Source organism: Candoia aspera, chromosome 1 (genome assembly GCF_035149785.1).
Source record: "Candoia aspera isolate rCanAsp1 chromosome 1, rCanAsp1.hap2, whole genome shotgun sequence".
NCBI lineage: Eukaryota > Metazoa > Chordata > Lepidosauria > Squamata > Boidae > Candoia > Candoia aspera.
The window spans coordinates 304,929,467-304,942,512 of record NC_086153.1 but is presented as its reverse complement, the minus strand read 5'-3'; positions in this window follow the sequence as shown (position 1 = coordinate 304,942,512).

The window sequence follows — 13,046 nt, the reverse complement described above, 5'->3', positions numbered from 1 at the left end:
AGAAAAAAATATTCTGCTGAGTGACCTGCCAGCCCAGGAATGAGATGAGAGAGTAGAAAGGACCATTTGGACCTCAGAAGGAATCAGAATGATGTGTTTGGGGGATATCTGGATAGGAAAAAGTCTCTTTGTTTGGAATAGGGGCTTAAATATAAGTCTATTTAGACACAGCAAAGGAATTTATATACATCTTGAGTGTGTTACTGATTTGATTGTTTATGATGAAGACAGAGGATTAGTGAATGATTACGGGTAATGATGGGTTCTGAATGTGAGACAAAGCATTTTTGTAGTGTCAAAAGGAGTATTTTAGAGATTTGTAAAGGAATGATAATGACATGAATCATATTGCTGTCTGAGAACCTGATTGATTTGCAGTGTATGTTAAATAGATTGGATGATGCCTCAAGGAGTGTGTATCTGAAAATTAATGTATCAGAGACCAAGGTTAGGTGTGGTGGGATCTGTGGGGGAAATACAGTGAACAAATGGCAAAAAAAAAAAAAACTACAGTAAATAGATTACTGTAGTTTGGTAGAATGCATACTCAAGATAGGAAAATGGATGGAGAAATTCTAAAAAGCCCAGATGCTGGTAGAAAGGTAGTGGGTAGTATCTGGCCTGTTATGAGGAATGAATGTTGGTAGAAAGAAATGAAAATGGTCTAAAAGTATGCTTCTTCTCACTCTGTTATATGAAAGTGAGATTTGGATATGTCAGTTCAGTGCAGTGGGAACAGATTACTCAAGAAGGGGGTAGAATAAAACAAGAAAAAATAGGGTCAAGAATGAAGGTGTGCTGAATGAATGTGGACTGACCAGAAAGGTGAGTGACCAGTGCCAAAGAAGTTCACTAAGGTGGTTTGGTCATGCAGAGAGAATGAAGGAAGATCAAATAGCAAAACAAACATATAAATGAAGAGTGAATGATGAAGGGGAAGATGAAGAAAGTCATGGTTGGATGGAATTAAAGAGTTCCTCAAAAAGAAAGAGAAGTTTAAAGAATAAAAGGCAGAATATGAAATGATGCATTGATGTGGTAGAAACAAGAGGGTTTGCAAAGACAGAAAAGTATAGAGAGATAGGGTGAATGTGGTGGTATAACTAGTTTTGGCTATGCCTTTTTTTTTTTTAATCTTAGACCTTTAATTTTCAGGGGAAGGAACTTGCTATTTTACTCCTTTTCTGAATTCTGTATAATGTTGCTTATCCCCAAAAGCTAACAGCATGAGGCATTATGTATAAATGTAGGTAGGAATGAGCCTACAGCAATAATGTTGCTTCAGATCTGCAATCTTATGTATCATTTGTCTGTACTATAGACACCATTCTTTGGAACCAATATTGCAGATGATGATGGTGCAGGGATCGATTATTCTGAATGTTATGCATCACACACTTCAGTTAGTATTCCTTGACTTTTCACTCCTGCATCCCTCTCCCCACTGTTCCAATACGATTGGATGTTATTCTCCGTTGACTAGTGAAGAAAAAACAGCTTTCAGAATCACTCAGCACCCCATTGTAGTTAAACATGTCATGTCTGCTTACTTGGAGAAATTGTTATTTTGGAGTGCAGGATCATGCTCCTTTGTAAACTAACATTTGATGGCATACCTTCATGTGCTTCCTAACTTTCCCAATAGCTTATACAACATTAATGGGCACTTACTGAGACTACACAATTCCTTGGCAGTGTAATAATATATATGATTCTGAACTTAGTGCCAAGGAGAAAACAATTTAAAGCATAACAAAACACATTTTATGTTTTTCCCCCCTAAAAAGCCACTCTTTTTGGAATCCCTTATTTACAGTCTTTATTTTTATAAAACAAACCATGTCCAGCTGAGCCTAAAATCTGATGCAGAAATAACTTTTTCTCCCCTGGCATTTAAATATAGGAACAACATCATCATCATCATCAGAAATTGTTTAAAGGGAAATTTTTGTTTGTAGTGTAATGCATTTGTTACATTGCAAAACATAATTAACAACCTAAACCTTAACATTTTCTCTGAAGAAAACTCAAACCACAGATACAAACTGAATTATGAATTGATTAATCTGTACACTTGTCTCCTGCCAAAAAGCTCTCTGGAGAAGGTGTTTCAATGCACAATCATATTACTAATTTTTCATCAGGTTTTTGTTGCCTTGACTGAGAAATCATAAAATTTGGCTATTGCTAGTAGACAATCAAAAATTTGAATTAATTAAGAATATAACATAATGCTGCTCTAAGGAGCTTGAAGAATTTCAGAAACAGAATCCAAATGAGCTTGTTTTCTTCTGAACTTTGGAACTGGTGGAGCTGTCCCTACAGTAGTGCTGGATTTTCAAGGGCCTAAAAAGGCTCACGCGATGGCAGAGGCCATTCTTGCCTGCTTCTCTAAAGGGAAAGGCTAGAGCAGAGTTTGTCAACTGGGTTGCATGAAACTCTGGGGTTCCGCGAGAGGTCACTAGGGGTTCCCTGGGAGATCACAATTTATTTAAAAAAAATATTTCAAATTTGGGCAACTTCACATTAAAGAGGTAAGTTTCATTCTTTATTTTTAGTTTAAGAACACTGTTAATGCATATATACATGAAACAAATATAATTTTGTAACTTCTGGCCTATATTTGACCCTGAATGTGCAGGGGGTCCCCAAGACCTGAAAAATATTTCAAGGGTTCCTCCAGGGTCAAAAGATTGAGAATGGCTGGGCTAGAGTATTTTCTCTCCTGCTCTTCTGATCTTGGGGTGGCATTGCAATGAGCACTGTGGGTGTGTTTTAAGTTACTCTAAAACACAACATAACTCACTGAAGAGATTATCCTTGATTCCCCTTCACACTTCAAGGTTAGCAGGAAGATGGGGAACACCATACTCATCATGTGTAAGGATTGCCTACCCTAAAAGACTCAGACTCACAAGCAGGAACTTAATGATATCTGATTTATTAAAGAATAGTATGCAAATACAGAGAAAGCTGAGAATGAGCAAAAGCGCGCCAAATACAAACTAAAAACCCTCGGCACAAACGTAATCCCTCCCCTCACCTGGCCGTTTCAAACTCCCCCCCCCCCCCAGGTGCTGGTAACCGTTTCTGCTGACGTCCTGGGAAAGAAACCTTGAACACATGAGATAACCCAAACACATTCCAATCCAGCTGCAAACAGATAACAATTCCATGAGACAGAATCCTCCTCTCCTCCCAAATGAAACACACATCAGCAAAATGACATGCGAAACGTTACGATGCAGCGGTAACATTGAAACGATGAACATGACATCATGGAAGGTAGAATTAAGAACTCTGCCTCAATTTCTGTCTCCAGGCACACTGATTATGAAGATGTTGATAAAGATAATTTATTTTGGCTCTTACCAAGGCATGGTACAGATACAGAAACCTAATTACAAAAAACATCCTATAAAAATACTTAACAATTTATCAATCAGAGCAATTGAAGATATTGTTGAACACAATCAACCACTACAGCCAAACATTTTAACAGCTCTCTGGAATACAGCTAAGTGCCTATTTTATTTTTTATTTATTTATCAAATTTGTCACCGCCCATCTCCTCTGAATGGAGGGACTCTGGGCAGTTTACAGCATAAAACAATAACTATACAATAAAATTCCAATATAAAATATAGACTAAAAACAATTTTAAAAACTACCAAGTATAATAAAATCCCAGTGGCTATGGTCTCATTAAGTCCTTGCATAGGAGGGGCACTTCAATAATATACATCCATATTAAACAAGTACTAGTCTAACAACTGCCAAGCTGAATGAGAATAAGATGGAATAAAAAAAATGGTACTAACCTACTAATCAAATAGTGGAAAGACAAGAAATACTTGAACAAATCAACTGCACAGTCAATGAAATCTAAAAGGTGTAAGGATCGATTCTGAGGCTGAGGAAGGGGAAATCAAAACTTATGCTAGACAATTCAGAGAAATCAAAACTTGGAGTGACTCAGCAGAGCGGGAAAGTCCTGAGCAGCTGACTGGACAGAACGAAGAGCCAGATTCAAAACTGCCAATCAGTGCAAGGGAGAGGTGAGCCGAAAAGTGCACCAAGCAAAAGGAAGCTCGATTGGTACCAGAGGAAAAAGAGCGCAAAGGAAACAAAATAAAAAGGAGTCAGCACAAGGACCCGGTTGCCAGAGACAAATGTTCCACTGAGCTAACAGCTTCTTTTAAAGAAGAAAAGCTGGCACTGATCTCGAAGCTCTGCCCTGTAGCCGCTATGGAATCAGAGCCTTCCCAGTCCTCTGTACCTTGCCTTGCCACCTCACCATGCAATCCAGCCGAGTCTTGCCTTGCCATTTTGCCTCAAAGCCCACTTGTGCCTTGCTGTTCTGCCAAGAAGCTCAGTCGAGTCGAGTCCTGCCACCATGCCTCGAAGCTCGGCTGCATCTTGCCTTGCTGCACTGTCATGAGGTCTTGCTGGGTCCAGTCTGGTTGCCTCACCCCAGAATCCAGTTGAGCCTAGCCTTGTCACCTTGTTCTGATCCATAGCTGAGTTTTGCCTTGCAGTCTTGCTGTGTTCTCCAGCTGAGGCTGGTTCAGTCACCTTGCTGCCAGTCCCTGCTGAGTCCTGTCATGCCTCCTTGCCTCAGCCTCCAGCTGAGTCCTGCTTAGCTGCCTTGCCGCGGGTCCCAGTCGAGTTCCGTTCAGCTACATTGCCTTGCTCTCCAGCTGAATCTGACTTCGCTGTCTTGCCAAGCTCTCTGCCATTGCCTGGTTGGGGTTGATTTGAATTATTAATTTAAGGACAATTATTGATTGTAAATAGTTCTATTGTAAATAAAGAATTCCATTTTACTTCCTAGTCATCTCATAGTCTAAACAGAACAAAGGGCATCCACAGGGGAGGAGCCAAAAAGTTGAGGTGGCTACTGTGATTACATGATGAAAGCCGTGCCCAGTTTGCCCCTTCCACAGGAGGTGTTGCTTGCCCTGCCACAGCTGGCTTTCTGGAAGTCGGTCAAAACAGAGCTCTTCTGGAGGATTTATTAATCAATTCATTAACACAGTCCCATTGGAATTACTAATTGTTATTGGGATAGTATTTAATTTTAAATTAATGATGCTTTTTAATGGTTTTACTATTTCAGTTAATTTTGTTGTACTATGTATGTTTTATGTCTGTAAGCTACCCATTATCAAAAGATTATGTTGGTCTAAAAATGTAATCAATCAATATTTGACGGTGAAATATATCAAAGGTGTCATCAAGTCCAAAACAACCAGCACTGATGCAAAGTGTTGAGATTTGGTTTCCAGAATATCATTTGAATGGCCTGCCCACAATCCTGATTGATATACTGTAGATTGAGAAGGCCACAGGAAGATAAATGAGGAATCAGTTGTGAGAGAGTAATTCTCTCAAGGGTTTTAGATAAAAATGGAATCATGGACACCAGGGAAGTTTTCAACAAAGGCTGAAGAAAAGCATGCTTCAAACAAGCTGGAACCCTGTTAGTAAACAATGAACAATTCACCAGGTAGGTAATATACTGTAGGTCAGGACAAGAGATAACAGATTAGGATAAAGAAGGAAAGGGGTCAGTCCCCCATCAATATGAATGGGAATGGAAAAAATACAAAGCCCATTTGTTGTTTATTCATTTAGTCGCTTCCGACTTTTCGTGACTTCATGGACCAGCCCACGCCAGAGCTTCCTGTCGGTCGTCAACACCCCCAGCTCCCCCAGGGATGAGTCCGTCACCTCTAGAATATCATCCATCCACCTTGCCCTTAGTCAGCCCCTCTTCCTTTTGCCCTCCACTCTCTCTAGCATCAGCATCTTCTCCAGGGTGTCCTGTCTTCTCATGATGTGGCCAAAGTATTTCAGTTTGGCCTTTAATATCATTCCCTCGAGTGAGCAGTCTGGCTTTATTTCCTGGAGGATGGACTGGTTGGATCTTCTTGCAGTCCAAGGCACTCTCAGAATTTTCCTCCAACACCACAGTTCAAAAGCATCGATCTTCCTTCTCTCAGCCTTCCTTATGGTCCAGCTCTCGCAGCCACATGTTACTACGGGGAACACCATTGCTTTAACTATGCGGACCTTTGTTGTCAGTGTGATGTCTCTGCTCTTAACTATTTTATCGAGATTTGTCATTGCTCTTCTCCCAAGGATTAAGTGTCTTCTGATTTCCTGACTGCAGTCAGCATCTGCAGTAATCTTCGCACCTAGGAATACAAAGTCTTTCACTGCTTCTACATTTTCTCCCTCTATTTGCCAGTTATCAATCAAGCTGGTTGCCATAATCTTGGTTTTTTTGAGGTTTAGCTGCAAGCCAGCTTTTGCACTTTCTTCTTTCACCTTCATCATAAGGCTCCTCAGTTCCTCTTCGCTTTCAGCCATCAAAGTGGTATCATCTGCATATCTGAGATTGTTAATGTTTCTTCCAGTGATTTTAACTCCAGCCTTGGATTCCTCAAGCCCAGCATGTCACATGATGTGTTCTGCGTACAAGTTGAATAGGTAGGGTGAGAGTATAAAGCCCTGCCGTACTCCTTTCCCAATCTTAAACCAGTCCGTTGTTCTGTGGTCTGTTCTTACTGTTGCTACTTGGTTGTTACACAGATTCTTCAGGAGGCAGACAAGATGACTTGGTATCCCCATACCACTAAGAACTTGCCACAATTTGTTATGGTCCACACAGTCAAAGGCTTTAGAGTAGTCAATAAAACAGAAATAGATGCTTTTCTGAAACTCCCTGGCTTTTTCCATTATCCAGCGGATATTGGCAATTTGGTCCCTAGTTCCTCTGCCTTTTCTAAACCCAGCTTGTACATCTGGCAATCCTCGCTCCATGAATTGCTGAAGTCTACCTTGCAGGATCCTGAGCATTACCTTACTGGCATGTGAAATGAATGCCACTGTTCGATAGTTTGAACATTCTTTAGTGTTCCCCTTTTTTGGTATGGGGATATAAGTTGATTTTTTCCAGTCTGATGGCCATTCTTGTGTTTTCCAAATTTGCTGGCATATAGCATGCATTACCTTGACAGCATCATCTTGCAAGATTTTGAACAGTTCAGCTGGGATGCCGTCGTCTCCTGTTGCCTTGTTATTAGCAATGCTTCTTAAGGCCCACTCAACCTCACTCTTCAGGATGTCTGGCTCTAGCTCACTGACCACATCGTCAAAGCTATCCCCGATATTGTTATCCTTCCTATACAGGTCTTCTGTATATTCTTGCCACCTTTTCTTGATCTCTTCTTCTTCTGTTAGGTCCTTGCCATCTTTGTTTTTGATCATACCCATTTTTGCCTGGAATTTCCCTCCAATGTTTCTAATTTTCTGGAAGAGGTCTCTTGTCCTTCCTATTCTATTGTCTTCTTCCACTTCCACGCATTGCTTGTTTAAAAATAATTCCTTATCTCTTCTGGCTAACCTCTGGAATTTTGCATTTAATTGAGCATATCTCCCCCTATCACTGTTGCCTTTTGCTTTCCTTCTTTCTTGGACTACTTCTAGTGTCTCAGCAGACAGCCATTTTGCCTTCTTGGTTTTCTCTTTCTTTGGGATGTATTTTGTTGCTGCCTCCTGAACAATGTTGCAGACTTCTGTCCATAGTTCTTCCGGGACCCTATCTACTAAGTCCAGTCCCTTAAATCGATTCTTCACCTCCACTGCATATTCCTTAGGAATATTAGTGAGCTCATATCTAGCTGATCTGTGGGTCTTCCCTAATCTCTTTAGTCTGATCCTAAATTGTGCAATAAGAAGTTCATGATCAGAACTACAGTCAGCTCCAGGACTTGTTTTTACCGACTGTATAGATGTCCGCCACCTTTGGCTGCAAAGGATGTAGTCAATCTGATTTCGGTGTTGTCCATCTGGGGAAGTCCATGTATAAAGCCGTCTCTTAGGTTGTTGGAAGAGAGTATTTGTTATGCAGAGTGAGTTGTCTTGGCAAAATTCTATCAGCCTATGTCCTGCTTTGTTTTGTTCTCCCAGGTCATGCTTACCTGTAATTCCAGGTGTCATTTGACTGCCCACCTTAGCATTCCAGTCTCCCGTGATGAAAATAACATCTCTTTTAGGCATATTGTCCAGTAGGTGCTGCAGATCCTCATAGAACTGCTCTACTTCAGCTTCTTCAGCATCTGTGGTTGGGGCGTATATTTGGATCACTGTGATGTTAGATGGCTTGCCCTGAATTTGAATTGAGATCATTCTATCATTTTTTGGATTGTATCCAAGCACTGCTTTAGCCACTTGACTATTAATTATGAAGGCTACTCCATTTCTTCTGTGGTCCTCTTGTCCACAGTAGTAGATCTGGTGGTCATTTGATGTGAAGTGGCCCATTCCAGTCCATTTCAGTTCACTGACGCCCAAAATGTCTATCTTTAATCTTGACATCTCACCAATAACCACATCCAGTTTGCCCCGGCTCATAGATCTTACATTCCAGGTTCCAATGATGTGTTGATCCTTAGAACATCAGATTCGCCGTTCACCACCAGCACCATCGGCCACTAGCCGTCCTTTCAGCTTTGAGCTAGCTGTGTCATCACGTCTGGGGCTAGTTGAACTCATCCTCTGTTCCTCCCCAGTAGCATTTTGACCATCTTCCGACCTGGGGGTCTCATCTTCCGATGGTATGCCGACATATCTCTGGTTGTACTGATCCATTTAGTTTTCAGGGCCAGAATGCTGGGGTGGGTTGCCATTACCTTCCCCAGGGATCGCATTTAGTCTGACCTCTCTGTCATGACCTTCCCGTCTTGGGTGGCCCTTCACGGTTTAGCTCATGGCATCATTGAGGTGCTCAAGCTCCAGCACCACGACAAGGTAACGATCCTTTGCTGAAGACAAAGGCCATACAGTGAAATTATAAAATAAAAATCCTGTGCAGCTGGTAAGGAACAGATGTGAATACTAAATTCCCTACAAAAAAGACATGAAGAACAGAATAGAAATTCACATAGCCATATTGAAAACTATTCCAGAATTAAATGTGAAATGGATACAGGAGGAAAATAAATAGAGATCTCAAAACCAAGGAATGGTGACCAATGCCAAAAAATATCATAAATGAGTATAAAAGCAATAAAGCAGTGTATTTTCTTGCCCCATGAGCAAGCATTCCATCTCAAACATTGCATAGCCAGGTTCACAGCTGAATAATGAATGCTTGGACATTTAAAACAAAGACAATGAAGAAGCTGCCCCCTGGCAGAGATCAGTATGTCTTTGTAAAGTAACCATGATTCAAGCTCAAGCTGCAGAAGACTTAATTAATATAACTAGCATCTGGCTTTCAGACCTTTTTGGTATCCTCTCTACATAATGATTATTCTTAACCAATTAAACAAAAGATATGATAAATGCAGACATTTACAAAGCAAAATTCAAGATTTTCTGACTGAGCGTATAAACTTTCAGCCTTTTATGTTGTTGTTTTGGTTTGGCTCAAGGTTTCTAATTATATACTACCCAACTATGCATCTCCCCAACTTAACTTCCCAGGATAGTTATGAAGTGAATATTTACACCTCATCATAGTCATTGGACCAGGCAAAAAGGATTTAGGCAGGAAGCATTAGTTCTATGATAAATACTTATAAACCTAAGAAAAAACCTTCTGCAAGATATATGGTGATGAAATGTGGAACCTAAGGTCAGTTACATGCAGCAGCTTCTAGCCCCAAGGAAGGAAGAATTGATGCATGTTAGTATGCAAGTCTGACCAATATAATAGATGAATTATTACAGATATAAGGATGAAATATTGCAGATGAATACCCCAAGTGAAAATATTTGTATTTACTTGGAGTTTTGGTAAAGAACTATAAGTAGTAACATTAACAAAACTACAACAACAATTGTATGTGCATAGATAGATAAGATATATATGAATATAACATTAATAATGGCTTTAACTGAATCATTTTTTAAAGATTATTTCTCTCTGGTATTTCATATGTATATATTTGAAACACATCCAGTTGGCCAATAACTTTAACTGTTGACTCAGTTAAGATCTAAAATGTTAGGACTATTTACTAAAATAGCTTGAAAAAAATTTCACACAGCTTTTCAAAAAGCTTTTAGGAGCTCACTCTGGATCCACAGTAATATTCAAATGAATTCTTTCTCTGCATTACACATTTTTGCCAGAAAAATATGTACTGCATTTCATCTAAATAAACCAAACATACAGTGGGGGGAAAAAAACAAAAATGTAATCAATAGCACCAGAACTACTATATGTCTCCTTTCTGCTTCCTTTCTCTTTTCCTGTCTCTTTTCAAACATTCCTTTTCAATGAAAATTAGGTGTGGCACTTCCAGAACTGTGTGTATTTGGGGCACATTCTGAGAACAAGCAGGCTATCCATTAAACATATATAAATATTCCTGCCTTCCTTCCAGCCTCCCCTACCCGCCTCCAGAAGTCTCCTTCAAGGCAGCGCTTTCAAGAGAGGCAAGAAGGCTGGCTGGGGAATTCTGGGAGTCTAAGGCCACACATCTTAAAGCAGCTGAAGTTGAGAAACATTGCTATAAACAATGATCAAATGCCCATCGCTTTTACAGTAATGGTATTAACATGCTGTTAGGTGGAGAGGGCTTGTCAATGATTGGAGGGACAGGATTGCTAAGTTGTTGTGAAATATATTAAACTGTGATAACAGGTGAAGTCGCAAATGTCTTTTTGAAGAGGCCAGTTGACAGACAGGAAAATGCCAAAAGAAAAGCAATAAAGCAATAAAGCAGAGCTGTGGAGAAAAGATTGAAGGGGTTAGTCTTCTTTAGCTGGAGAAGAAATGATTAAGAGGTGAGCTGGATATTTGCTCATGAAATTTGCCCACAAAAGAAAAGAGAGGAAAAGAACTCCATAAAGGCAACAAAAGATCAGGTAAGCAAGCAAGTTTCTTATTGTGGGGTAAGAGGAGATGACAAAAGAGATGCAAGATGCATTATTTCTTCCATTATAAGATGGCTACTAAAAACTGGCCCCAGTCCCTACCTTTTGAAGTACATACTGCAGATGGTGGGAAATCAGAGAGACTGCAAAATGTATCTCTGGGTTTTGGCGTTACTGCTAAGAGCAGGAAAAGAGTTTTATTCTTACAGTTTGAGACAGAGTTTGTCATAAATTTGAATTATGCCCAAATACTTTTGAGATTACTTTTACTATAAAACAAACTGTATTTGGAAACAGCTGATAAAGAGATTCAGTCACATGTCATACAGCATTGCAATTGAAATCTTTAAAAAAATGAACTCAGCAATTCAGCAATTGCAATAAACGCATAGGCGAAATGCATGGGCTCCCTTCCAAGCGCTGAGGGCTGCATCAGTTTCCCAGCTGAAAGGCAGGCAAAGCAGATGTGTGAGTGCCCAAACATCCACAATGTCTGATTACCCACTTTTCCTGTGAATCCGTTGATCTGGGAAGGACCAGCAGTTGTTTTGTGATGGTAAACAGATAATGCTAATCGGTTGGCTAGTGAGAAACCCCCAAAGCTCCAGTGTCTGTATTTCTTGGGGCAATCGTCCACTTTGGAGGTCTACTGCCAAACTAACAGTTCAGTCTTATGAAGATGTTTATGGATGCAGTGGAAGTCAGGATGGTCTGTGCAACAATAGGAAAATGTAGAGTAGCATTTCTCAACCTTAGCAATTATAAGGTATGTGGACTTCAACTCCCAGCTTTGCTGGCTGGGGAATTCTGGGAGTTGAAGTCCACACACCTTAAAGTTGCCAAGGTTGAGAAACACTGGTGTAGAGATAGAACATTCTGTTGACGTAAACTAGATTTAGTTATATAGTACTTCTTTCTTCTTCCTCTCTTCCTCTTGTATGTCTTTATTTCTTACAATTTCTTTCTTTCTCTATGCTTTGCATAATATTGCTTAGCCCCAAAAGGGATAGCTTGACAGTTATGCACATATAATAATAGTTATATATAATTGTGAATACTTGGAAATTGATTAACATACTACAAGTTTACAAAGGGAATGGAGGAAAAGGAAAAAATAACTTAGAATCTGAAATAAAAGTTCAAATCTATTTTGTGGGATTTTTAGATATGCCATGAACTACATGCCATATACAAAGAAAATACTGCATTTTGGGTAGGAAACAGAATCAAAGGAAAAGCAAATTAAACTTTCAAAGTGAAATAAAAGGCCATGTCAAATGGCCTTTTAAATATAACAGGACAAGAACTGAATTCAGAAAAGGTTTACACTTTTAGAATGAAGACAAAATGGGAAATATGCCAAAAAGAGCAGAAAAAACAAAAAACCTGTGATCAGTGTTTTGTAAATGAAGTAATTTATGAAACCTAGTACAGGTAGTCCTTGACTTATGACCATTTGTTTAGCAACCATTTGAAGTTATGATGGAGCTGAACAAAGTGACTTACAACCAATCCTCACACTTATGACCATTGCAGTGTCTCCACCATCACATGATCGTGATTCAGGTGCTTGGCAACCCTTGTGCGTTTCCAACAGTTACAGCATCCTGCAGTCAAGTGATTGCCATTTGTGACCTGCCCAGCCAGCTTTCAACAAGCAAAGTCAATGGGGAAGCTGGCAGGGAAGGTCGCAAGTCATGGTCATATGATGTCTTGTTTAATGACCACACCGCTTAACGATGAGTTTTCCGGGCCCTATTGTGGTTGTAAATTGATGACTATCTATAGTACTGGAGCAGCAACCAAATTTTAGACCTTGGAGTTAATAGCTTCACTAGGCCTTCTTTACATAATCATGTGTATTACTTCAACTGTGAAATACCCAACTAATTCTCCCCTCTCCCCAGGGCTGCAACTGCAGGGGGGGGGGGGGGAAAGCAGGGCATGTGCCCTGTGCGCTGCACTGGGAGGGTGCCAAAATGAGCACTGGGGGGCGCCAAAATGGGTGTGGTATCCATGTTTGCCCCGGGTGACACAGATCCTAGTTGCAGCCCTGCCTCTCCCCGCCAGTCTATGTTTTATAACCAAACCAAAACACCTGCTTGCCATCACTGATGAAAAAAAAATCCTAGGCATATTATTTCTTACTTTAT